Source organism: Ictidomys tridecemlineatus, chromosome 7 (genome assembly GCF_052094955.1).
Source record: "Ictidomys tridecemlineatus isolate mIctTri1 chromosome 7, mIctTri1.hap1, whole genome shotgun sequence".
In the NCBI taxonomy this organism is placed as follows: Eukaryota; Metazoa; Chordata; class Mammalia; order Rodentia; family Sciuridae; genus Ictidomys; species Ictidomys tridecemlineatus.
In genome coordinates, this window is record NC_135483.1 from 71,636,832 (window position 1) to 71,661,999 (window position 25,168).

Here is a 25,168-nt window from a genome sequence, read left to right on the forward strand (position 1 = left end):
AGTCAAACTTACTTCTTTGGGCTTTTGATGAGGGTGCTGGATGGGAATGGCAAGGAGAAACTGCTTATCACATGATCAGGAAGCCAAACTGTATCAGGAAGCAGTTGAGTCCCACAATCCCCTCCAAGGGCACACCTCCAATGGCCTAAGGACCTCTCATGAAGCCTCATGTCCTAAAGGTTATATCACCTACCAACAATGCCACCATGGGGACCAAGACTTTAATAATGGCCTTTTGGGGACATTCAACATCCAAACTACTACACCACCCTACCATCTTCAAAGGTAATAATTTTAATTATAGTATAAGTTTTTCTTTCCATATGTACATATATATATATATATATAACATGTGTGTACATATGCACAAATATATATGTGTATTTTTCATGTTCAGAGACTCCTTCCTTGCTAAACCAGGAGTTTTTCATTGTGTCTCTCAATCTCAAAATGTAAATGAAAAATAAAATTGCCCGGTGCTGAGAACAGGAAACAAAATGACAAACTGCACTAATCCCTTCCTTGCATGGGAAACAGGTTCTAAAACCTCTAAAATGTAATACACTTAATTAACAAATTAATTTATTGTTTCGCAAAGCTATTAAGCTCTAACTAGGCAACTTTGCAGTGAAGATATAAAAGTCCATTTTATGTCTTCAATATTTTGTGTCTTTAAGAAAAGAGAATGCTCACTCAAAACCATGAAGTAGTTTCTTTAAAAATATGTGGGTACCCAGAGTGCCCCCAGAATCACTTTAGGATCCTGATCTCATCACTTTCTAATGGAGTTCATCAATGAGAATGAATGAGCTCAGGATACTATGTAGCATGTATTAGGATTTCTTCCCCTTCAAGGGTGAATGATATATCTCATTGTATATTTATACCACACTTTGCTTTTGCATTCGTCAATAACTTTGCAGACGGTGAATGGCTTTGAGAACTACAAAACAAAGTAATAATTCTATTTTCACTTATATTTCCCAAAGAACATATCCTTTTCAAATGAATGTTCCTTTAAATATTAAGGAAAACAAAAACAAAACTATCCAGAGCATAGCCAAATGACACATAGATTTTGTAATTTCCATATATTTGTACATTTGCAATAATATGTGTTAATCATAGCTTCAGAATATGTATCACGGAATTTCCAGAGTAGATTTTTGAATGCATATGAGTTCCTTTGTTTTTATTTGTCTAAAAATCACATTTCTTCTGGTTTACACCAATCTGGTTTTTTCCAGTTATTAAATATTCTACTTTTTGTGCAGAAATTTTTTCTTGTCCATGCCTCATGAATATGGTCTTATACTTAATAGTGTTTATTTTATATGACTCTAGTAAGCTCAGATGCTTGTAAACAAAATAATCATACTTGAACAACTGGGAAGTGTGATTTAAAGTCATAAAATCAGTTATCAGTAAGAAATTTAAGCAGGTAATAAGAAAAATCTAATATTCAATTACCTTTACAGGAAAGATGGGTTTTATTTTTTTTGAAAGCATTATTGTTAAGAACATTGGCTAAGGAAATGTTTCCTATGGGTCCTGAAAATTAAAAACAGTGTATCCAGATTTTTCATGTGTCCAATTTGCATAAAGCATTTCTTTTGCTAATCTCCACCCACTAGAGCACGAAATTCTACTAACATAAAACAAATTAGATAGCCTTATCTTGTTCAATGTCTAATGGTCAGATTTCTAGCTAATGCAAAAACAGCAGGAGTAAAACAAGAGCCATAAAACTGCTCTTGCAACAAATGGGCCACTGTATGTGTGATCAGAGCCTACTAGAAGCTCTGTTACTTTTATCACATGGGCTCTATTACTTTGCCTGCTACTAGACGCGTCCTAAGAGAAAATTCACTTACATTTGGCTGTAAACATGACTCAAAAAAGGTTTTTTTTTCTCTCCCTTCCTTTCCCATTTTCTCCCCTTTCCTCCCCTCCCCTCCTCTCCTCTCATCTCCTCTCTCTTTTCTTTTTTCATTTTTTCTTTTTTTTTTCCTTTTCCTGTAAAAACCAGAGTTTTACTTATGTCTTGGGGAAAAAACCAATTCCAAACTCTGACAGGACTAGCCTGCTGTTTCTTTGAAACCCCACTCCTATGGAACCCTTCATTCCTTTTAAGTCTTGCATTAGATACAACCCTTTTAATTCTCAGGACCCACAGAACCACAGTATACACCAGAGAAAATAGTTGGTGCAGAAACATTTGTCTCGCCATTTTAAAAAGTTTCCTAGTTTGTAGATCCAAAAGACAATTTCATGCTTTGAGATTCAGTGGCAAAAAAAAGAAAAAAGTTTTAGGATCATTTCTTAAAAGTCTACATTAAAGCAGAAATGATCAAACACAGCTTTCTAGAAAGATAAGCAGAAGGAGGCAATTAGGAGGAAGAAGTGAACCCAAGAACAGACATGATGCTCGAACCCCATAATATGGAAAGGGTGCAATAGGGTGTTATTGTAGATTCTGTAGCCAGGCTTCATATCTTCATATCTTGTATTAGACTTGTGACCTTGAGAAAGTATCTTAACCTATTTTTGCTTTAGTTTATCTATTAAACACATGGGATAATGGATGTACCACCTTCCTAAGATTGGTTGTAAGACTGAAGAACTTAGGTTAGAAAAGTTCCCATAACATAATCTCTTTTAAACAAGTATTAGCTTTTATTATTATTTTCTCTAAGATTTAAATGTAGTTCCAAAGAGGCAGCAATAAAACCCAGAAGAGGGTCCCATCTCTGAGACTTTATTGGGTCTAAGACATTGTAGTCATCTTTCAACAGGCATTATCAAATCTATTTGATGTTATTTAGCATATAACTTTAACAAAGTTACAGCCGACTACTAAATTAATTGAAAAGTTTTTATAAAACAACTGTTATAAGATCTAATTGATATAAACTTCATATATTCAAAGTGTACAATGTAAGTTTCTATATGTGTATATATATATATATATATATATGCACGCATATATTTTTATATATGCAGTAATTCCCAAAATCAAGATAATGAATCTATCTACCATTCTTAACCTATGCCTTTTAAAATTCCTTTCTACAATACCCCTCCCTGCCTTTCCCACCCCCATTATCACAGGGCAAGCACTGATGTGACTTGAGTTGCCATAGGTCAGTTTGCATTTTCTAGTTTATACAAATGCATTCATAAAATTGTCAGTATTTCTCCTAACTGCTTCAACTTAGAATAAGGATTTTGAGATTTATCTATTATTACCAAATAATATTTTATTGTATGGGTACACCACATTTGGCTCACCCATGTCTTAGACATTTTTTGTTGCTATAACTGGAATATTTATAAAGAATAGACATTTATTTGGTTTACAGTTCTGAAGACTGAGAGTTCCAAGTGCAGGGCACTGGCATCTGCTCAGCATCAGGTGAGGGCCTTCTTGCTCCATCATAACATAGGCAAGAGCATCAGAGAACTGCACCTCAATATTCCATTAACGCATGAATTTCAGGATTAGGTTTCTGACACATGAATTCTTGGTAGACACATTGAAACTATTGTATCCCTTCATCCGTTCAGGGGTAGCTGGGTTTTTTTTTTTCCAGTTTTTAACCATTTCAAATAAACCTGCTATAGAATTTCTTGTACAAGTTTTTGTGTGAACATATTTTCATTGCTCTCAGGTAATTCCCTAGGCATGGAATGTCTATAAGTTATATAGACATTATATAGTTCAAGTATATTTTGAACTGCTTAAGAAACTGTCAGCTAGTTTATTTTCTGTTTATTAAAAAGGGGCAATTATATTCCACACATGTACAATTATATCAAAATAAACCTCATTATTATGTAGAACTATAAAGTACTAGCAAAAATATTTTTAGAAAAGGAAGAAACTTCCAGCTATTTTTCCAAAATGGTAAAATTCCCTTACATTACTATTGGCACTGCCTGAGTTCCAGTTTCTTGATATCCTTATCCACAACTGCTAATGGTTAATTTTAGTCATTCTAAAAGAGATGTGGTAGCACCTAATTGTGTTTGTAATTTGCATTTCCCTGAAAAACAATGACATTTATTTTTCATATTTTATAAATTTATTTGTAATATATGTATCTTATTTATAAAAATATCTATTCAAATCTTTTGCCCATTTTTATTAGGCTGTTTATTTTCATATTGTGGAGTTTTAAAGTCCTCTATACTTTTGATACAAATATTTCACCACATGTACAATTTTCAAATATCTTCTCAGTCTGTGGATTACCATACATTATCTTAGCATTCTTTTGGGTTTTGTTTTGTTTTGTTTTGTTTTGAGGCACACAAGTGCTTACATTTAATGAAATCCAATTTATCAATCTATTCTTTCATGTTTTTGATGTTATATCTATGAAGTCTTGCCCAATCAAAAATATAAAGATTCTTATAAGGATTTGTTCTAGAAATTTTAAAGTTTGGGGTTTATATTGAGATCTATGTCTATTTTCTGTTAATTTTTTAGGTTTGGTGTGAGGTTTATTTTTAAAATTTACATAAATATGCCTAATAATCACAAAACCATTTTTCAAAACATTATCATCTCTTCATTGAATTTTTTTTTGTGTGTGTGTGGTGCTGCTGGGTATTGAACCCAGGGCCTTGTGCATGCAAAGCAAGCACTCTACCAACTAAGCTATATTCCCAGTCCCTTCATAACATTTTTGAAAATCAACTTTCAATACTTATGCTTCCAGGCTCTCTCTTTGGTTCCACTAATTCATTTGTATATCTTGATGTCAGTACCACATGGTCTTAATTACTATAGCTTATCTTGAAGTTATTAGGTAATGTGAGTTTTCCAATTTTTTTTTTTATTTTTCAAAGTTGTTTTACCTATTTTAATTTCATGTTAATTTTACTTTCAATTTGTTATTTGTTACTTACTAATACATATGTTGGTATTTAACTAACTCAAATCTATAAATCAGCTTAAGGAATATTATGGTTGTGGTATGAGATATTCCCCCCAAAGCTTATGTGTGAGACCATGCAAGAAAGTTTAGAGGTAAAATGATCGGGCTATGAGAGCCTTAACCTAATCAGTGCATTAATCCATTTAAATAGATTAATCCGCTTAAATGGGTGGTAATTGTAGACAGGCAGAGTGGGCTGGAGGAGGGGGGTCACTGTGGGTGTGGCATTGGGGTTTACATTTTGTCCCTGGTGAGTGGAGCTCTCTCTTTCTGCTTCCTGATTATCATGTCCTGAGCTGCTTTCCTCCACTACACCCATCTGCCTTGATGTTCTACTTCACCCTGGCCCCAGAGCGATGACGTAGGCCATGGGTGGACTGAGACCTCTGAAACTGTGAGACGCTATATAAACTTTCTCCTCTACATTGTTGTTGTCAGGTCTTTTGGTCACAGCAGAGGAAAAGCAAGGGAGCACAGTCATCTTGAGTGGTGAATCTTTTGGAGCATGAACACAGCATGCACCTTGTTTAGTTTCTCTCAGCTATATTTTGTAGCTTTAAATGTATGGGTCTCTTACTTCTTTCATCAGACGTATCACTTACCATTTCATATTTCATAATATTATAAATGATGATTGTTTCTTCTTTTAATAGCCAATTGTTTTCTAGTACACATAAGTACTAACATATTACCCTAGTATCCTGTCACTAATAAATTATCTGTTAGTTGTAGTAACTTTATTTTTGTTGCTATATAAAATAATCCTGTCATCTACAAATAAAGACAGTTTTACCTCTTCCTTTCCAATGTGGATGTTTTTCTTTTCCTCTTTACTTCATCTTTTCTCCTTCCTTCTTTTGCTTAATTGAATTGACTAGTACATCAGTACAATGTTGAATATAAATGTTAAGAGTAAATATCTTTGTTTTGTTACTGATCACAGGGAAATAGCACTTTCCTTCACCATTAAGTATGTTTCTAGATGTATTTGTTTTTGTAAATATTTTTAATCAGGTCAAAACAATTTCTTTCTGTGTGTAGTCCACTGAACTTTTTTTTTTAAAACCAGAATACAAAGGATATATATATATATATATATATATATATATATATATATATATTATATATACAATGGATATATATAAATAAATATATATTTACATATTTATATATATTTATATATTTATTTATATATATTTATTTATTTTGTGTGTGTTAGAGAAATAGAATTACATTAATTGACATTTAAAAATTTCACCCCACATTTTATATATTGTTGAATTCATTTTACTATAATTTTATTTATGTTTCATGAGATTTATGGGCTTGCAGTTTTCCTGTATATTTATTGGAATTGAATATATATAATACCAGGCATATAGAATAAGTTGGTAGGAGCTTGCTTCTCTTCAATTCGAGAAGATATATACTGGAAGAATTTATGTGAAATTGGTACCAATATGTGTCTTAAATGTTTGGTAGGATTCACCAGTGAAGCTTTCTAAGACACTGAGTTTTCTTTGTGGAAAGGATTTTCTTTGTTAATATCATTAATAGACATGGGGCTATGCGGGTTACTTATTTCTTTATGAGAAAGTCTGTTGAATTTGTATTCTAAAGAACCTGTCTATTTCGTAAAAATCATCTAAACTATTATCATGACAACTTTCATCATCATTACTTGTTTTAATCAGCTTTTTTTTTCTTGCTGCTGTGACCAAAGACCTGACAAGAACAATTTTGGAGGAAGGTGTGTTTATTCTGAGTTCAGGGTTTCAGAGATCAAAGTCCATAGACTTTGGTGGAAGGGTGTGGTGGAGGAAAGCAGCTCAGTATATGGCACCAAGAAACAGAGAGTGAGAGCTTTCTCTCCAAGGACAAAATATATATCCCAAAGGTATGCCTCAATAACGCATTTCCTTCAATCTCAACCTACCTCCTACCTAACTACCCAGTTAACCATTCAAGTATTTTAATTCACTAATTAGGTTGATCATTTCATCCCCAAACTTTCTTACTTGGTCTCACATATAAACTTTTAGGGGATATCTAACATCTAAACCATAACATTACTTATCATTTTAGTAGATATAGAATATATTATTATGTCACCTGTCTTTTTGCTAATAATCTTTAGTAAGGTAATCTTTCTTTCCTCTTTTTCTAATTTCTCTGGCTAAAGGTCTATCTCTTTTATTGATCTCAAATAGCCAGCTATTACTGGTTTCAATGATTTTATAAAAATATTTTTCTATTTTTATTTCCTCGATTTTCTACTCTGTTCTTTGTTATTTCTTCTATGATACTCACTTTCAATTTCATTTCTCTTTTTTCCTGGTATATAAAGTGAAAAAAATGATTTTCATTGATTTGAAATATTTCTTCTATTTTAATACAGATTTTACAAATTTCCCACTAAGTAGTGATCAGCACAGTTCACTGGCTTGTATGCTATGTTTTCATTTTCATTCAGGTCAAAAATGCTTTTTAATTTCCGTTTTGATTTCTTCTTTGACCTATGGGCTGTTTAGAAGTGTGCTGTTTGGTTTCTAAGTACTTGGGAATTTTCCAGAGAGCTTTCTGCTATTGATTTCTAACTTAATTTTATTGTGGGCAGAGTACTTACTTCACATAACTTGAATCCTTTCATTGACACTTGTTTTATGGCACAGAATATTAACTAGCTTGAAAAATGTTCTTTGTACATTTAAAAAGAATATAGTCTGCTATAATGAAATGATGTGTTTTAGAATTACTAAATCTAGTTCAAAGGAAGTATTGCTCAGGTTTCCTATAATATTACTTATTTTTGTTTGTTTACTCATTTTGTCCACTAATGAGAGAAGAGTGTGGAAATCTTATAGTTGTGAATTTTAAAATTTCTCCTGAAAGTTGATTCAGCTGCACTTCACTTATTTTGAAGCTCTGTCATTAGTTGCATGGATATTATTAGCATTATTCTATCTTCTTAATGAATTGACCTTTTGAACAGTAGTTAATTTTCTCTTTTATTTCTTGATAATTCTATCCTGAAGTCTGGTTTGTTTGGTATTACCACAGCTACAGGAGATTTCCTTTGATAATCGTAGCAGAACACATCTTATGTCACCTATTTTGTATCTATATTTGAAATTCACTTCTTGTAGGTAGTAAATATTTGGGTTTTGCATTTTTCTTATTTCTGCCTTTTACTTGGGTGTTAAGACCATTTACTTTCATTGTGATTACCAGTATAGTTAGGTTTAAAACTTATCATTTTACTGTTACTTTCCAATTTGTTCCATTTGTTTTTCATTTCTCCTCCATTTTTTTTGTGTGTGGGGGTGGTTTGTTGTTGTTAATGTTTGTTGATTTGTTTTTGGCTTTCTTTAGATTAACTGATTATTTTATCTATTTCTTTTACCTCTCCTTTCTGGGTTTATTGGCTACAACTCTTACACCATTTACCCTAGTAATTGCAGTGAATTTTCTAATATACAATCTGGGGTTGATCATCTTTTTTCTATAAGGGGCCAGATATTGATTTTAGGTGTCACAGTCCATGTGTTGATCTTTGTTATATATTCTTTTTACTTTAATTTCTTTAAATGTAAAAACATTTGTCTTGCTGGTCATGCAAAAACAGGGCCATGGGCTAGATTGACTTATCAGCTATACTTTACTACCCTGTGGTTTACACCTCAACCAAGTCTACCTTTAGCTAATGTTGAACCCCTCACAGTATCTGCTTTTTAAAACCAGACTTTCATTTCCTCCCTCTGACTTTTGTGATATTTTTGTCATAGAGTTTACTTTTATAAAACTATAAACCCCACAAAACCTTATTACTTTTGTTTAAATAATTATCTTTAAAATGAATTTAAATTATAGATGAAAAATAATACTCATTATCTGTGCCACTCCTTCTTTGATAAAGATCTAGATTTCTGTCTGGTATTATTTTCCTTCTACCTGATCAATTTCTTTAATATTTCTGATATTGAAGAACTGCTGATGGTAAATTCTTCCTTGTAGCACAAGTTTCCTGGTGACAAATTGTTTTAGCTTTTGTATACCTGAAAAAAATCTCTATTTGCCATTGATTTCAAAGATAATTTTGCTGATTATAGAATTCTACATTGAAGCTTTTCATTCCTATTTTCAAATCTGTTTTGTTCACGCTTGAAAAGAATATATATTCTGCTATTTTGAATGGAGTATTATTAAATATTGATTATATTAAGTTGGTTTATGATGCTGAGTTCTATATTCATGCTGATTTTATGTCTGGTTGTTTTTTTTCCCATTGTTGACAGAAGCATACTAAAAGTCTCTAACCATTACTGTGGACTTACTCTTTTATTATTATTTCAGTCTGTGCTTTACTATCTTGCAGCACTGTTGCTTGGATACATACCCATTTAAGATTGCACTGTCTTTTGTTGGATTGACCCTTTCATCATTATATAATGTCCCACTCTGTCCCTAATAATTTTCTTTGCTCTGAAGTCTACTTTATTTAATGAATTCAGTCTTGTTTTTCTTTTTAAGTTCATATTGCAAGGTATACCTTTCTCCATCCTTTTACTTTCAACCTACCTATATTATTACATTTGAAGTGACTTTCTTGTAGATAGCATCTAGTTGGGTCATATTCTTTTTATCCAGTCTGCCAATTTCTATTTTTTAATTAGTGCATTTCAACCATCTCCATTTCATGTAACCATTGAAAAACTAAGGATCCAGCCTGATATCTTATTTCTTATTTTCTTTTATCATTTCTGCTTATTCTTTCTCTAATTTCCCTTGTTCTTCTGTGAATTACATGACTCTTTTTAGGATTTCATTTTATCTGTAGTGCTTATTATTATGTCTCTTTGTATAGTTATTATTGCTGTCATTCAAACTACTTTCTCATATATAATGCCTTTTATCTTTCTGGTGCTGTTTTATTTTCATTAGTTTTCAGAAATTTCAATATGCTTCTTGCTATGCATTTGTTTTAATTACTTTTGTTTGAGGTTCACTCTTTTTCTTCAATCTGTAGGTTGATTTATTACCAAAACAGGAGATTTCAGGCCATTGTTTCTTTAAATATGTTTTCTCTGTCACCCTTTTTCTTGTTTCGTTCTGCAACTCTAGGGATGACAGGAATGTTAGATATTTTGCTATAGTCACACATATTCTTGAGACTCGGTTCAATTGTTTAGTCTATTATTTTTCTGCTATTCAAATCTGGCAATTTCAATCGTTCTGTCTTCCAGTATATTGACTCTTTCATCTTTGTTTTACTATTAAATTCATCTACTAAGTTTTAAAATTTTAGTTGTATTTTTGTTTGTTTTTAATTTTTTTTCTGTTAGTACGTTGTAGTTATCCATAATTTTGAGGTTGTTTTGACATGTTCATAAGTGCATATAACATAATTTGCTCTATTTCAGTCCCCATACTTTGCTCCATTTTTCTCATTCTCCCTCCCTGGTCTTCTTCCTCTACCCTATTTGTCTTCCTTCTATTAATTTGTTTTTTAATTGGTGCACTATAGTTAACACATAAAAGTGGAATTCACTGATATATTCATACATGTACCTAGCATAGTGTGGTCAATTTTATTCCACAGTTCCTTTGCTTTCCCATTCCTCCCCTCACTTTCTCCATCCTCTTTCTCTACTCCATTGTAATCCCTTCTCTTTTCATGAGATTTCCCCCTTTTTTAAAAAATTCCTTATTTTTCTCTAGGTTCTGTATATGAAAGAAAATATTGGATCCTTGACTTCTAGGTTTGATTTTTTTCATGTAGTGTTCTATCCATTTACCAACAAAGGATATAATTTCATTATTCTTCTGGTTAATTAATACTCAATTTTTTGTGTGTATACACACACACACACACATATGGAAATTGTGAATTGTGCTGCTTAAACATTGGTATGCGTGTATCATTATAGTATGTTCATGTTAGTTATTTTGGATAAATACCAAGAAGTTGGATTGCTGAATCACATGGTGGTTCCATTGCTAGTCTTTCAAGGAATCGCCACATTGCATTCCAAAATGGTTGTATTAATTTGCAGCCCCACCAACAGTGTATAGGTTTGCCTTTCACGAACATCGTCACCAGCATTCACTGTTATTTGTATTTTTGATGGCTGCCATTCTAACATAAGTGCAATGAAATTTCCGTATTGTTTTGATTTTCATTTCCCTGGTTGCTAATGGTGTTGAACATCTTTTTCATATATTTGTTATTCATCCATTTATTGACTGAGTTATTTGGGTTTTGGGCATTGAATTATTTTGAGTTCTATATGTAATCTGGATATTAATCTCCTGTTGGAAGAGTAGCCACCAAAGATTTTTCTCCCATTTTATAGGTTCTCTCTTCATACTATGTTTCCTTTGCTGTGCAGAAGCTTTTTAATTTGAAGTCATCGCACTTACTGATGGTTGGTTTTATTTTTTGAACTTTAGAAGTCATTAAGGACTGTGCCAAGGTGTTAAAATATGACCCGATGTTTTCTTCTAGCAGTTATGATATTTTGGTCTAATTCATAGGACCTTGGGTCTCTTTGAGTTGATTTTTTTGTGCAGGGTAAAAGAGAGGGATCTAGGGTAAAAGGGAGGGATCTAGGTTCATTTTTCTACATAAGGATATCCAATCGTCTCAGCATCATTTGCTAAAAAGGCTGTCTTTTCTCCAAAGTATGTTTTTGTCCCCTTTGTCAAGGATCAGATGACTGTATCTCAATATCTTTCATGCCATCTTAGTTGTGTTTTTAAGGAATAAACTTTACATTTGACTTCATATAAAATATCTCTGCTGACCATTTCACCTTCCTCTGACACCACTTTGTTCTTGCCAGTGGTGGTACCTCACTACAGCTTGGCCAGGAAGGAAGTTTAGGTTCTTCACTGAGCCTTTACTAGGGATGAAGAACAGAATTGTCATGAGAGTGGTACTGCAGTTTTTTTGTGATGTAAAACAATATTGTCTAAAAGTTTGTCAGTCAGGACTAGAATAAGAGTCCAGGGATAATTATGTCCTCTTCAGAGTCAGCATAATAAGACTTTTCAATCTGAGTCCTGGGAACAGGTCACATTTTGGGGACACTGGGTACCATTCCCTCTAAACCTTTTAGTTGCTTCTCTCCCCTAATCTCATGTTCTTTATTCATGTATGAGTGTTGATCAAAACTGTTGAATATTTGAGGGAGACTCGGCAGATTATCATATTACTCTCACTCTACAGCTCCCTCCTCTTCCAACTCTGTCCTGTTAATTTCAGCTGCCCTTTCCCTTCTTCCCCATGACAAACTCTGGCTTCATCTGCTCAACTCAGGAAATAAGTTGGCTTCCCCTGTCTTCTCTCTCCTTGTGCCACAGCCATTCAAGTTAGTAAATATGGGCATCGTAAAGACATTCCTCATGTATCCCACCTTTCAAACATCTCTATGATCAGAGCTGGGTGCAAAGTGTATTGAAGACTGTTGTTTCATAAATCTTGTCTCTCTCTCTCTTTTTGCAAACTGTTTCAGGGACGACTTAATAGAGCAAACCCTACTGAGGAGTGTAGGAGCAAACCCTACCTCTATTGGAGGTAGCCGTCCAATAGAAAAGTGTTTTAGATGTATATGACTAGTTTGGAAGACTCCAACACCCAAACCTTCAGGAAGTAAACACAATACAAACATCAAGTAGAAGTGGTCCAGGAATATTCCAAGGAAAAACTTGTGAAACCACGTGGACTCCCCTTCTGTGTTTTGCAGATGCTGAGGGAAGATGCAGATGCTGAGTCTATGTTACTGGCAGGGGTTATGTAAATAGCATGTCATAATAATTTAAGCCATTAATGCCATTAACACTATTGGTCCTTTGATGTTGGAGTCATTTTTATCACCATTTACATGTTAGTCTAAATATTTAGCAGTGAAAGTGAACTTAGAGAATATTTAACACATCAACTTCCCTTTCCATTACAACCATTTACTATTGAGTGAAAGGAGTCCTGAACCCATGAATACATCCAATGTTAAACAGCTATTTAGGGACCACACAGGATCCAGAATTTGTCATGTTTCCTTCCATTCCACATACAGTCTAACATACCACAGTAATAGGAATTCTAAATCAATTTCATTTCCAGTCTTAAATATGTCTTGTCCAGAATCATAGTAGAAGCTCTAATTAATTTAGTGCCTACAGGTGCTTTGTATGTGTTGCTGTTATTTTTACCACAAATTTGATGAAACAGATTACCAAAGCTGAAGGACTCTTAAAATTACAGTTCAGGGATTTAAACCTACATCTGACTAATTTCAAAGTCTGCGTACTTTCTGTAACATGCTATATTAACCTTGAATTGTTCCCACTCACATTGTTTTTATTTTATTCATTTTAATAGATATATACATCTTGAATACATAAACAATTTTATTTTCCCCTCATATTACAAAGAGCATAGTATAAGACAGGTTTCTAAATAGACTAATAATAATTAAAATTATAGTTTGGAAAATTGTTTTAATTTCTATTTTTAAAGGTGATAATATTATACTGTAGACCAATTGATTTGTTCAAGGTCATTCAGTATATTAACAGTAGGACTTAACTCTAAAGTCCCCAGATACCTAATTCTTGAAATGGATTTGAAGACTTTGTTTTATATTCATTAACAAAAGAAATAAAATGATGAATTTGACAATTCTTTCTGACAAAAACATAGGATAAGCATTAGATTAGAGTACAATGAACAAAGATAATTACTATTAAAGAATATGACTCTTCTTGGAGTGAAATGGAGATTATATCTGAAAATCAATCAACAACCATAAACTGTTCAATGGAATAATCTGAACTCTTGCTTGAACAAAATTCTTCTTGTGGGGTAATCTGTTAGTCCTGTTATTTCTCCTTATGGGATTGTCACAAAGGACAACACTAGAGTTATTTTGAAGCAACTATTTGATTAAGGATATATTCTGTTAAAACAGGACAGTAAGTGGAGGTATTTTAAATAAATTCTATTGAAATCATAGATTCTAATTTGCATCAGTATGTATATATTTTTGTTCCAATTGTGTTTTTGTAAAGTAGAACTGACTTGACATTAACCCACACTTCCCTCATGAATTCTTCAAACTAATCAAGTAGACTAGTAACTGGTTAACAATTGGTATGTGAATGAGAGGCTGATTTGTAGTATTTCCTGGGGTGTTTTTTTTTTTTTTTGGTGTAAATAATTCACCTTGGTCAATTTCAAGATACTGGCCCAATGTCAACATGTTCATAAAATTGCTGAAACTAAAACAATTGCCCTTCACAAGCCTGTTCAACAGCAAGAGAAACTCATACCTGACCCATAACAAGCTCTCCTAAAAAAAAATAATAGTAGATCTTTTCTGAAGGTGTCATGGACATAAAGTGGTATGATATTAACTCTCTGCTCTACACATGCCTAATGTTTAAGTGGGAAGCAGGACTGTCACAAAATACAAGAGTAACATGAAATAGCAACTACTATGCCAGTAATTGACATTGGAAATAAATTCTAAGGAATTCTGTATCACCAAAAATTCATAAATTGAAATGTGCTTGTATTCTGTTGGACATATAGACAGCATTGCCTTTGTTTGATTTTTTCAATACTTAAAACATTCTGTCATAAGAAAATCTATACATGGAATTTGGAAAACAAATGATTCTGTTTTCCTCAACTGGCTCAGCCTGAAGTACCCGGACAAATCACATATCTTTAGGGTAATCGTTTACATATTTGTCCATTCGTAAAATTCTTTTTTGAGCTTGTATATCACAAACATGTTACTAAATGCTGTACATAGAGTTTCAGTCAGTATTTGTTTCTCTTTTCTTTTTCTTTGTTTGTAACTGTGATCAAAATACCTGACAAGAACAATTTAAAGGAGGAAAAGTTTATTTGCTTATGATTTCAGAGATTCATTCCATGGTCAGCTGACTCCATGGTTCTGGGCCCAAGATGAAGTGGAATGTCATGGCAGAACTGTGTGGCCAAGGAAAGCAGCTCAGAACATGACCATCAGGAAGCAATTGGAGAGAGAGAAAGAGAAAGAAAGAGAGAGGGAGGGAGGGAGAAAAAGTGCAATACTAACTAGGGACAAAATATAAACCCAGAGACATACACAGTGACCTACTTGATCCAGCCACACCCCACCTGCCTACAGTTATGACTCAGTTCATTCAAGTTAATTAGCCAACCAATTAGGTTGCAGCAATTATAATCTAATCATTTTGCCCCCGAAAATCCTTGCATTGTTTAACACATGAGATTTTGGGGGGACACCTCATATCTCAATCATAACAAAACCCAAGATACAGTGAAATGTTAATTGACTTTGCTGCTGAAACAAACGATACAGATTTGGAGTCCTGGAAATTAGAAGTCAGAAATCATTCTCACTGGGCTCAAATCAAGGTATCAATAGGCTACATTCTTTCTGGAATCTCTGAAGAAGTCTATTCCTCACACTTTCCAGCTGCTAGAGGTGACTCTCATTCTTTGGCTTCTGGTTCCCTCGAAGCCATTTTCATAGCCAGCAAATACAGCTCAACTCTGCCTACACCCCATCACTCTGACTCTGACTCCTGTTCCTCATTTTACTTTAAAAACTCTTGTGATTACATTGGGCCTCCTTGGGTGACCCACAATAATTTCCCAATTTTAAGTCAGATGGTTAGCAATATTATTTTGTTTACAATCCTAATTCATCTTTGGCATGCGACTTACAATATTTGTGAGTTTGGGAGATTCTGATGTGGACATCTTCAGGGGTCAATAAGCCCTTACATTTCAAGAATTCCTTATTTTGAAGGCAGTCTGGCAGTCTTTGAAGCAGACCCAGGAATATCCACCTAATCCCTAAATGTTGGTGGTCCCGTGGAATCCCATTCCTTCTCCCACTCTCCTGGATTCATTGCTACCTCTATAGATAAATTCTAATTATGAATAGATTTTTTCATTCCAAACATGAGTTTTACATATACCATGCTTATTACAAACACAACGGAGAGCGTTCCACTCCCTATTCTGTGCCCTCTGTAGTCTACAGTTTAGTCTACACTGCCACCAGGCACCTTGTGGAAACTAGGAGTCACCCACACTTCCTGCTTTCTCATTTCCCCATCCTAAATAAACCACCAAAGATGACCTCTTCTACTTCTGCTATTTCTCAAATTACTTCTTTTCACAGTCATCACAGTGCAGCAGTATGCAGAAGGCATCATTGGATTCTTTGGATTCCTCCCAAGCACCTTGTCATTTATGCTTCTGTGCCTTGGCTCCAAAAGTTCATCTACCTTCCGGGAATGCCTTCCCCTCTCTGTATGGCTGACTCTGACTCATCTCTGAGGCTGGGCTGGGTGTGTACCAAAGAGCTCCCATGATTCACTGTGACTGTACCATTGCACACACTTCCTTGTCCTATAATAATTTCACTGTTTCTTCCCCTTTTATGCCATGAGAAGTCCCTCTGGGACAGGGACTATCTGGTCATCACTTTCCTTGTTCTCTAGCCCAAGTCAAGGGCATCATAGGCCTTCAACAAACATTGATTCTAAATATATGGAATAGACCAATAATCAAAGTCCAAGGGCCTTAGTAGAATTTAGAGTTTTGTTCTATTTAAAGCCAATGAGGGTTTATCATTTTCAAAACAAAGCATTTGAGTTCCCTGGAAGTAGTTGAAAAATGCAAGGTGTTATTGACAATGAATACCAATAAGTTTGTTCTATAGGAGGCAGTGGATTTGCTAGTAATGATCTAACCATTCATGTCATAATTACGTCACTTCACAATTGACTTTAAACTCATGTGTTCAATGACTTTGACATTTAGATGGTGTGTGGGCAGCTAATCCTCAAGAGCTAATAACACTGAGATAGCGTGCAGTAGACCCTCATCTTACTGCCCCCACCTCAATCTCCGAGGGTGGATGGTCATAGGAAAGCCATGCAAGAGTAGGGAAGGTGTCCTCCATACTCAGCTAGGGGTGTAGGAGCTACTAAATAAGAAGCAATGATCCTGAAGTGGGTATGCCAAGATCTAGACAAAAGCTTCTTGACTATAAATATGATTAAGAACGACCTCAGGAATCTGTCAATTTCTCAGTCCTACAAGTGATGACTATGAACTGTTGAATAGATAGACGTATCCTTCTGTTTTTGTTTTTTTTTTCAATTCATTTCCCTGCCTGAAGGCAGAGGATTCAGTAAAAGAACTTGATAATAGGCTGTTTGTCAGAATAGAGCACTTCTTGAATTAATTTAGACAGTAAATATTTTTGAATGCTCAGAAGTTTTATCTAACTCTCTTCCAATGCAGGAATAATGCATTGAGTTTAGTCTATGAATATCCTGTAACACTGAATAAGACGATAACTGAAAACTGAGACATAGGGTAAATTATATCCAGATGGGGAATAATCTCCAAGTGCACTGTCTTTATTCTCCTCTGCTGGAAATGAAATGATTGCCCTGTTCAATAGGGAGATATTTGCCATTTTAGAACAGATTGATCGTGGAGGCTCAGCACGACAACTGCAGCTAAAAGTCTCACGTGCCCCTGGAAATACAATAAAGGATCGATTTGCACTGTATATTCTCAATCTCCCACTGCTCTGCGCATAACTAAAGAATACCATTTTCTTTCCCCATTTTTGATACCAGGTCAGTGGATACTTTTTTCCATCAAGAAACATTCTACATCTGTTGAATCAACTTTATCTTAGAATATTAAATATATTTTATACACATGGAAGGTCACATAGTGATCAATTAGCTTTCCAATATATTAAGTCAGATTTTTAATAGATAAAATTAAGATATATTGCATAAGTTAAATTATTAAGTAGTTACTAAATGAATTACGAAATACACCATTAAATAAATTCACAGAAACAAATTATTAAATTAATAAATAAAATTAAGATGCACTACATAGCAGATAAACAAAATATCCACATCTCCAAAGAAAATATTACTTTTTAATTTCTTTTTTTTTCAGAAACAAATGACTTTATTATGAATGATCCATCAGACAGTGTGAGCTATGTGTTTATATTGGTTCCCCTTCCTCCAAGTTCCATAGGTGATACAGTACAGATGCTCTGTGTATTGTAAATAGATTTGCATCACAGCCAAGGAACCCTGAGTTTAGGAAATCCAGGTATTTTAAATGGTATTTACATGGGACACAAACATCTTCACATTTTGTTTAATTTACATAGTTCTTTTACTTACTAATTTCTTGACAGACTGAGCATTGAAGAAGTCAAATGGTGTAACTTGTGATTTTTTTCTCTTTTGTTAACCAGATTAACAAATGTGAATAATTTTAATCATTTCTAGTGCATAGTAAACACTGTAGTATTATTATTGCTTTTTATTATCTTCTTAAGATAAGCACAGGAAATTTCCAGTGAAATTCTAGAATTTTTAGATGACTACAGTAAAAGTTTATTATCATTTTAGACAAGTTTTGAATGGCCAAATAAATTTGCTACTTGCAAACTTAACACATAAAATCTACTTTACAATTTATTGGAAATGTTCTATTTCCAAACATTTGAATAAATGTTTTGCTAAATTATTCCACTCATTTAATCCTCACAACAACTCAAAAATAATGTAAGACATAGAGAAATAAAGTAAAATGCACAATAGACAGATGAATTTATAAAGCCAAGACCCTCATTCCTAAGGCCCATGTTTTCAACCACTATCCCTTTATTTTCATGGTCTAGGTGAGATAATTATAAAGGTGATTTATTAATGTGGCTATAAAAGATTATTTGCTTATTACAATTAAATTCAGCAAATATTGATTGGGCATTTACTTTGGCAATCAATGAAATTAATTCTATTCATCAATTAAATCCAACCTGTGTCTTGTCCTTGGTGCAACATTGTTAGCTACATGAAGGATATGTGAGATTATACCACCTGGGAAACTGAAATAAATGAAGTTTATTATGAGCCTTTAGCCTCCATGGCAGTCATTAATTTCCTTGCATGTTATCTCTAATTTTTGTATTTTTTTTTTTTTTGGTGGGAGAGAGGTACCAGGGGTTGAACTCAGGGGCACTTGACCACTAAGCCACATACCCATCCCTGTTTTGTATTTTATTTAGAAACAGGGTCTCACTGCGTAGCACCTTGCTTTTCCTGAGGCTGGTTTTGAACTCGAGATCCTCCTGCCTCAGCCTCCCAAGATGCTGAGATTACAGGTGTGCACCATTGTGCCCTGCTAATTTTTATACCCAAAGCACTCACATGCATGCCCTCAGGTCAGTCCGTGACTCTATGATATAAATGCCTTATTGATACCCAGGGGTCTATGTTATTTAAATAATTATAACTCATTGGTTAATTTAAATTGACATCTATAAGAGAGCATTTGCCAGGATCTTGTTATGGTTCAAATCTGGGATGTTCCACCAAGGTTTATGTGTTGAAGGCTTGGTTCTTTTTTCAGCAAGATTCAGAGGTAAGGCCTCTGGAAAGTGAATGGATTAGACTATTGAGGAATTTATAACTTTATGGATTATGGGAAGGTGGTGGGAACTGTAGGAGGTGAAACCCCATTGGAGGGAGTGGGTCCTTGCATGACCAGGGGGACTACATCTTGCTCCCATCCCCTTTCTCTATCTCAATTTCCCCACCACCGTGAGTTGAACAGCTTTCCTCTACCATACCTTCCTACTGCCTTGTCTCAGGCCCAAAGCAATGGAACCAGCTGCCCATGAACTGAAACTTCTGAAACCATGAGCTAAAAATAAATCTTTCCTCCTTAGAGGTTGTTCATATCAGGTATTTTGATACTTTGATGAAAAGCTAACACAGTACTGTATTAGTTAATTTTTTTTTTCCCTGAGAATGGTCAATTCTTCGCTGGCAAACAACCTAAGAGTCACTTGAAACATAGCTCTGTTCTCAAATGAAAATCATGGCTGTGACTCAGGATATGGGATCTCCTGGGGAACAGAAAGAGCAAGCCTTGAAAGTGAAGGCATTAACTGCAAATGAGCAATGACTTACTGTGAACCCGATGTTGAACGTTTGTGCAGTCTCTGTTATGACCAACTGAGGATTGACTAAGAAGCAGAAGCACTTAGAGCTGAGCTATAAAAATATATGGCTGTAATTGAGATGGGTCATTTTAATTTTAGTTTTTTTTTTGCATAGATGGTGTTTGGTTCTCAAAAATACATTTTATGAAGGATATTGGCAAACGAGGCATGCCCAGAGGCAGATGGCAGGGATCTGTGAATCACATCACACACAACACAACTGTGCCTCCCTGGGTTTGTTTAGCTTGCAGAAGAGAAGAACAGAGGGAACACACGGACAATATCCAAATATTTGAAGAATGTTTCACTTAGTCTTGAGGGATTCCAAGAAGAATATTGAAGAACAGGGAATTGTGAGGACGTATCTGTTTTCCATTCAGTGTTGTGATTGTTGTTGCCAACAATCTCTGCTCTTTTATAGAGATAGTAATGCCTTCGCTGTCATTAGAGCCAAGTCACAGGAATGCCAAACTCAGTGGATCTGAGGCAAGTGCCTGGCACATGCCTCCTCTCACTAGTGAGGAAATAGGACCTCAAAGAAATTGCATGTCATTTGTAAGATAATACAGATATCAGGGCCTGTGCCAGGACATGTGTCCACTATTGTTTCTGCTCAAAGTCCTCTGAGTACAACCCAGTGACAACAGGGCAATGCCAGGTGTCCATCAGTGCAATGTCATAGAAAAGACACTGGATTCTTAGAACATGGAAATAGATCAGCTCCAAGGAGTGGGCTATTTCTCAGGGCCTGGACCTCTAATTTGGAGATTACTCAGTTTATGTATTCGTTTTCTGGGATGAATTTTTCTGCTGCAGGTAAATATAATTTCTGATCTAGTGAAGCTGCTGCACTCAGTTACTTAAGTCACAGAGCTAGCTGTTTACTCCAAAAAGCAGCATCGATCCCCCTCAGGGAGGTGAACATGGACATAGTCCAAAGATTTCGGTAGAAGACTTTTTAGGACTCAAACAGGAATGGCCCCTTTTCTAGTTACAAACAGCCCAATGGTCACCAGTCACAGGAATATTTGTGTTTAACAGGGATGGCATCTTAATGTAACTTAAAAACAAAGTGATTATAGGAAAGCTGGATTGATAAGAGGAAAGGGGAAAGGGATATTTATGTAGGCTATTCCATGGTATTAAAATCATATCATTTATTTGGTTTTGGAAGAGGTAACGATCGGAAAGAGCTTCATCTTCATCTCCTAATTTATACATTTTTCATTACTTTGTAAATACACGTTCTTACCCTAACACACAAGTTCCAATCTAAAATTTTCCTTACCTGTGAATGTATAAAAGATGAGTTGATCATAAGCAGAAAGTTTTAGATATGTGATTCCAGTCTGACTGTAAGTGGTGTTTTAGAAATATGATGCAGAGGGTGCAAATAAAAGTACTAATAACATTTATTGAGTAAAAATTTTGTGCTAGGTCATATGATAACCCGTTTATGTTCATTATGTCAGAACTGCTAATTTTATTGTTGTTAACCCAGGTTTTATGAAATAAAGAAGTAGTTCTCAAACAGAGTAAGGACTTACAAAAGTTATATAGCCAGAAAAGAGCCAAATTGAGATTCAAACTCAGACCTGCCTGAGTGAGCAAGAGCGAACAAAGAAAATGACAAGGAGCACAAGATGGAGGACAAAGAAGGGCAGAGAAAAAAAATGTCCTTGAAGAAATAACTTGAATATGACAAAAGCTATTGTTTTTGTTAGATTCCTTAAAACACTTTCTTCCTGATTATATCAAGAGAATGATCAGAACTGTTCATGCCATTGTTTACCTCTCTGTCATATGTGTCATTATAATAAATTTGATTTTCTTTATTTACAGATTTTTTTCTTTATCCACTAATTCAAGCAGGGCTTATTGAGCAGCTGGTAGGTGCCAGGCACTGTACTGGCTATACAGAGCATATTGGGGAATAAAACAGAAAAGTCTGTACTCTTCTAGCCTTATAAATCTAGCAGAAGGCAAAGACATTAATTGATTAATTGCACCAAAAGAACATGTAATTACAAACTGAGATGCATGTTATAGACACAATGAAAGAATATGGTGCCATAATAGTACAACAGGTGTGTTAGTCCAGGTTCTCCAAGATGCATACCCCCAAACCTGATTGAGAAATGGGAGAAAACAACAATAGAAGCAATGGGAGAGTCATCAGCTCATAATGCAAGTCTAAGCACTAGGTTAAGTTTTGTTTTGATGAGTTGCTCCGGAGGTCCCAGAGTCAGAGAAACCTGCCAGAGAATCCCCTATCTTCCTACTTGTTCCGTCATTGACTAGGAGCAGCCTCTCAAGGGGAGGTAAAGAGAGATGCACAGATAGAATCCATTATTCTCCCTGCTATCAGAGAACTGAGAGACACAATCTCAAAGTGGCCATGGTAGGAAGTCACATGGGTATCAACAAACATCTCCCTAAGGAAGGGAATTACCTAAGTGTGAAGGGGTGATTACAGGTGAATGACATTGGAGGCAAATGAGGGTTTAATTTTAAAAGGTTTGAATTCTTTTAGATAGCTTGAACGCTTCAAGGGCTCCTCTAACTCCCATGACAAGGTAGCTTAAAATGGAAAACTCTGGAATGAGGTCAACTGGACAATCCTTAGGGATTCCTGGCACCTAGGGGAAGCCCGAAATCTAAACAACAATTGTTCCCCAAGACATCGTCTTTATCTGATTGTTGGCTTTGTACAAATTACATAACTTATTACCACTTAACCTGTAAAATTAGGACCATATTATCTACTAACTCACATACATTAGTGAGTGATTGACTGAAGTATAAATTAGGGGATGATATTCATTTATTTAGTTGGCATGCAATTCTTTTTCCACCTATTATAGTTTTGCTAAAATGACCATAGGTTAATCACAAATAGAACTATGTTCCCCTCCGGGTATAACAGCTATTTCTGAAACACCACAAATACTCAGTTAATAGGAATCAAATCATCCATCTGGCTTTTGGGGCCCCGTGGTGTGTCATTCATTTCTCCAAATGTATCCCTTCTGTATCCTTGAGGACAGGCTCATTAGGCTCCATGCCACTGTCAATACGGTTTGTAATTGGTATCTGACTGGCTTCAGAAAGAACATTTTTAGAACAATGCTTTATATTTTCAAACTCAGAATATAAGAAGCGAATCCTTCATAATCACAAAATTCAGAAGCCAAAAGAGTCAATGAAACAGATGGGAAGCAGAGAAGCTTGTTTATAAATTTTCATTTATGACTTAGGTATATGCAGTGTGAGTGTGTAATTTGCCTGGCAGTGAGTTTGTCTCCAATGACATTTATGTGTGTGTGTATATATATATATATATATATATATATATATATATATATATATATATATATATATAGCGTCTCATAGGATGGGTGATAACCACCTCTACATCCTTAACTTGGGAATAACGAACTCTAGATCTGAAGCAGGATCTTTAGATCTGGAATCTCCAGGGCAATGTCTCTTGTATTTAATTATAAGAATCGAGTATTCCAACTTTGGTTGAAGTTACATAACAGATGTTGATCTCAACACACAGAGCTAGGTGAAACCTGAGGGTGTGTTAAAGCATATACATTGAAGAGCTTTGAGTCTTGCCCTTTATTCAAGCCATTCCTGGATCACCAGGCCCCTTCCCTGTCTCTCTGTCTCCTGTTTAACTGCCTTCAGTCCTGCTACAAAAGCAACTATTCTAAATCTCAAAAACCTGAACAATATTATTTCATTGCTTAAAATGATGTAGCAACCCATCAGTGCTTTCTGGCCAACATCCTAATACTTTAGCATGGCATCTGCCCTTTGCAATCTTGTCTCTTCTAATCCCTCCCGTTTTACTTCTTTCCAGATGACCTGCCATGTCTACATGGCACAGATGAGACTCACGTCACCATTATTTAGATTTGCCACGCTCTGTCTTATCTCTGCTGTACACTCCCCATTCTCTCTGCCTACCACTCCAGTCCTACCCTTCCTCCCTTTTTCCAGGCAAACGACACTCAGTGGGCAGCTCTGCCCTCTTCTCCTAGAAGTTTCCTTCTTTGCTTCGACTCCTTTGCCTAGTCATATGATGGTGATAACCACCTCTATATCCTTAACTTGGAAATAATGTTATGCCTATCTGCCTAATCATGCATTTTACACTTTGACTTTTAAGATTAAAAATTCACATACCAAAACAATTCACCCACTTCAATGTAAAGTTCAATGAATTGTATTATTTTTACAGAGTTGGCCAACCATCATTAACATCTAATTTCAAAGCCCTTAGAAACCTCATATCCATTACAAATTGGTCCTCTCGACCTCTCCAGGCTCTAAGCACTAATATACTCTTTGCCTATGTTTGTTTGCCTGGTAACATGTCATTTAAATGAAATCATATACTGCATGGTCTTTGGTGACTGGTTTCTTTCATTTAATATTATGTTTCTCAAGCAAAAGAAGTTTCCTTCTATACTTATTTTGTTGAATATTTTTATCATGATAGTGTTTGATTTTGCCCAGTACCTTCTTCATCTATTGATATGACCATGTGTTTTTTGCTCTTTATTTTATTACTATTCCTATGTTATATTATTTTATTTTTGTATGTTAAACTAACCTTGTATAACTGGGCCAAATGTCACTTGCTTATGTGCATAATCATTTGAATACATCATGGATGTAATTTATTATCATTTTATTAATGATTTCTGCATATATATATACATATATATACATATATATATATACATATATATACATATATATATATATAAAATGTTGATCTATTATTTGTTTTTGATATTGTCAGCTTGGTTATCAAAATAACTTGTTGAATGAGGGTTTTTTTCCTAATTTTTTTCTAAATATTTTTTTCCAAATATTTTTTCTAAATATTTAATATAATTCACTAGTAAAGCAACCTAAACCCAGGGTTTTACTTGTGAGAGGTGTTTGATGTAAATCAATTCAAGTAAATTATTTATTTTGGGGGATTGAGAATTGAAAACAGTACCTTTTGCATGAGAGGCAAGCATTCTACCACTAAATTATATTGGCACTCCTCACCGCTGTGAGAGGCATTTTTAATTACTAATTGAATGCATTTATTTGTTAGAGGTCTATTTGTATTTTTTT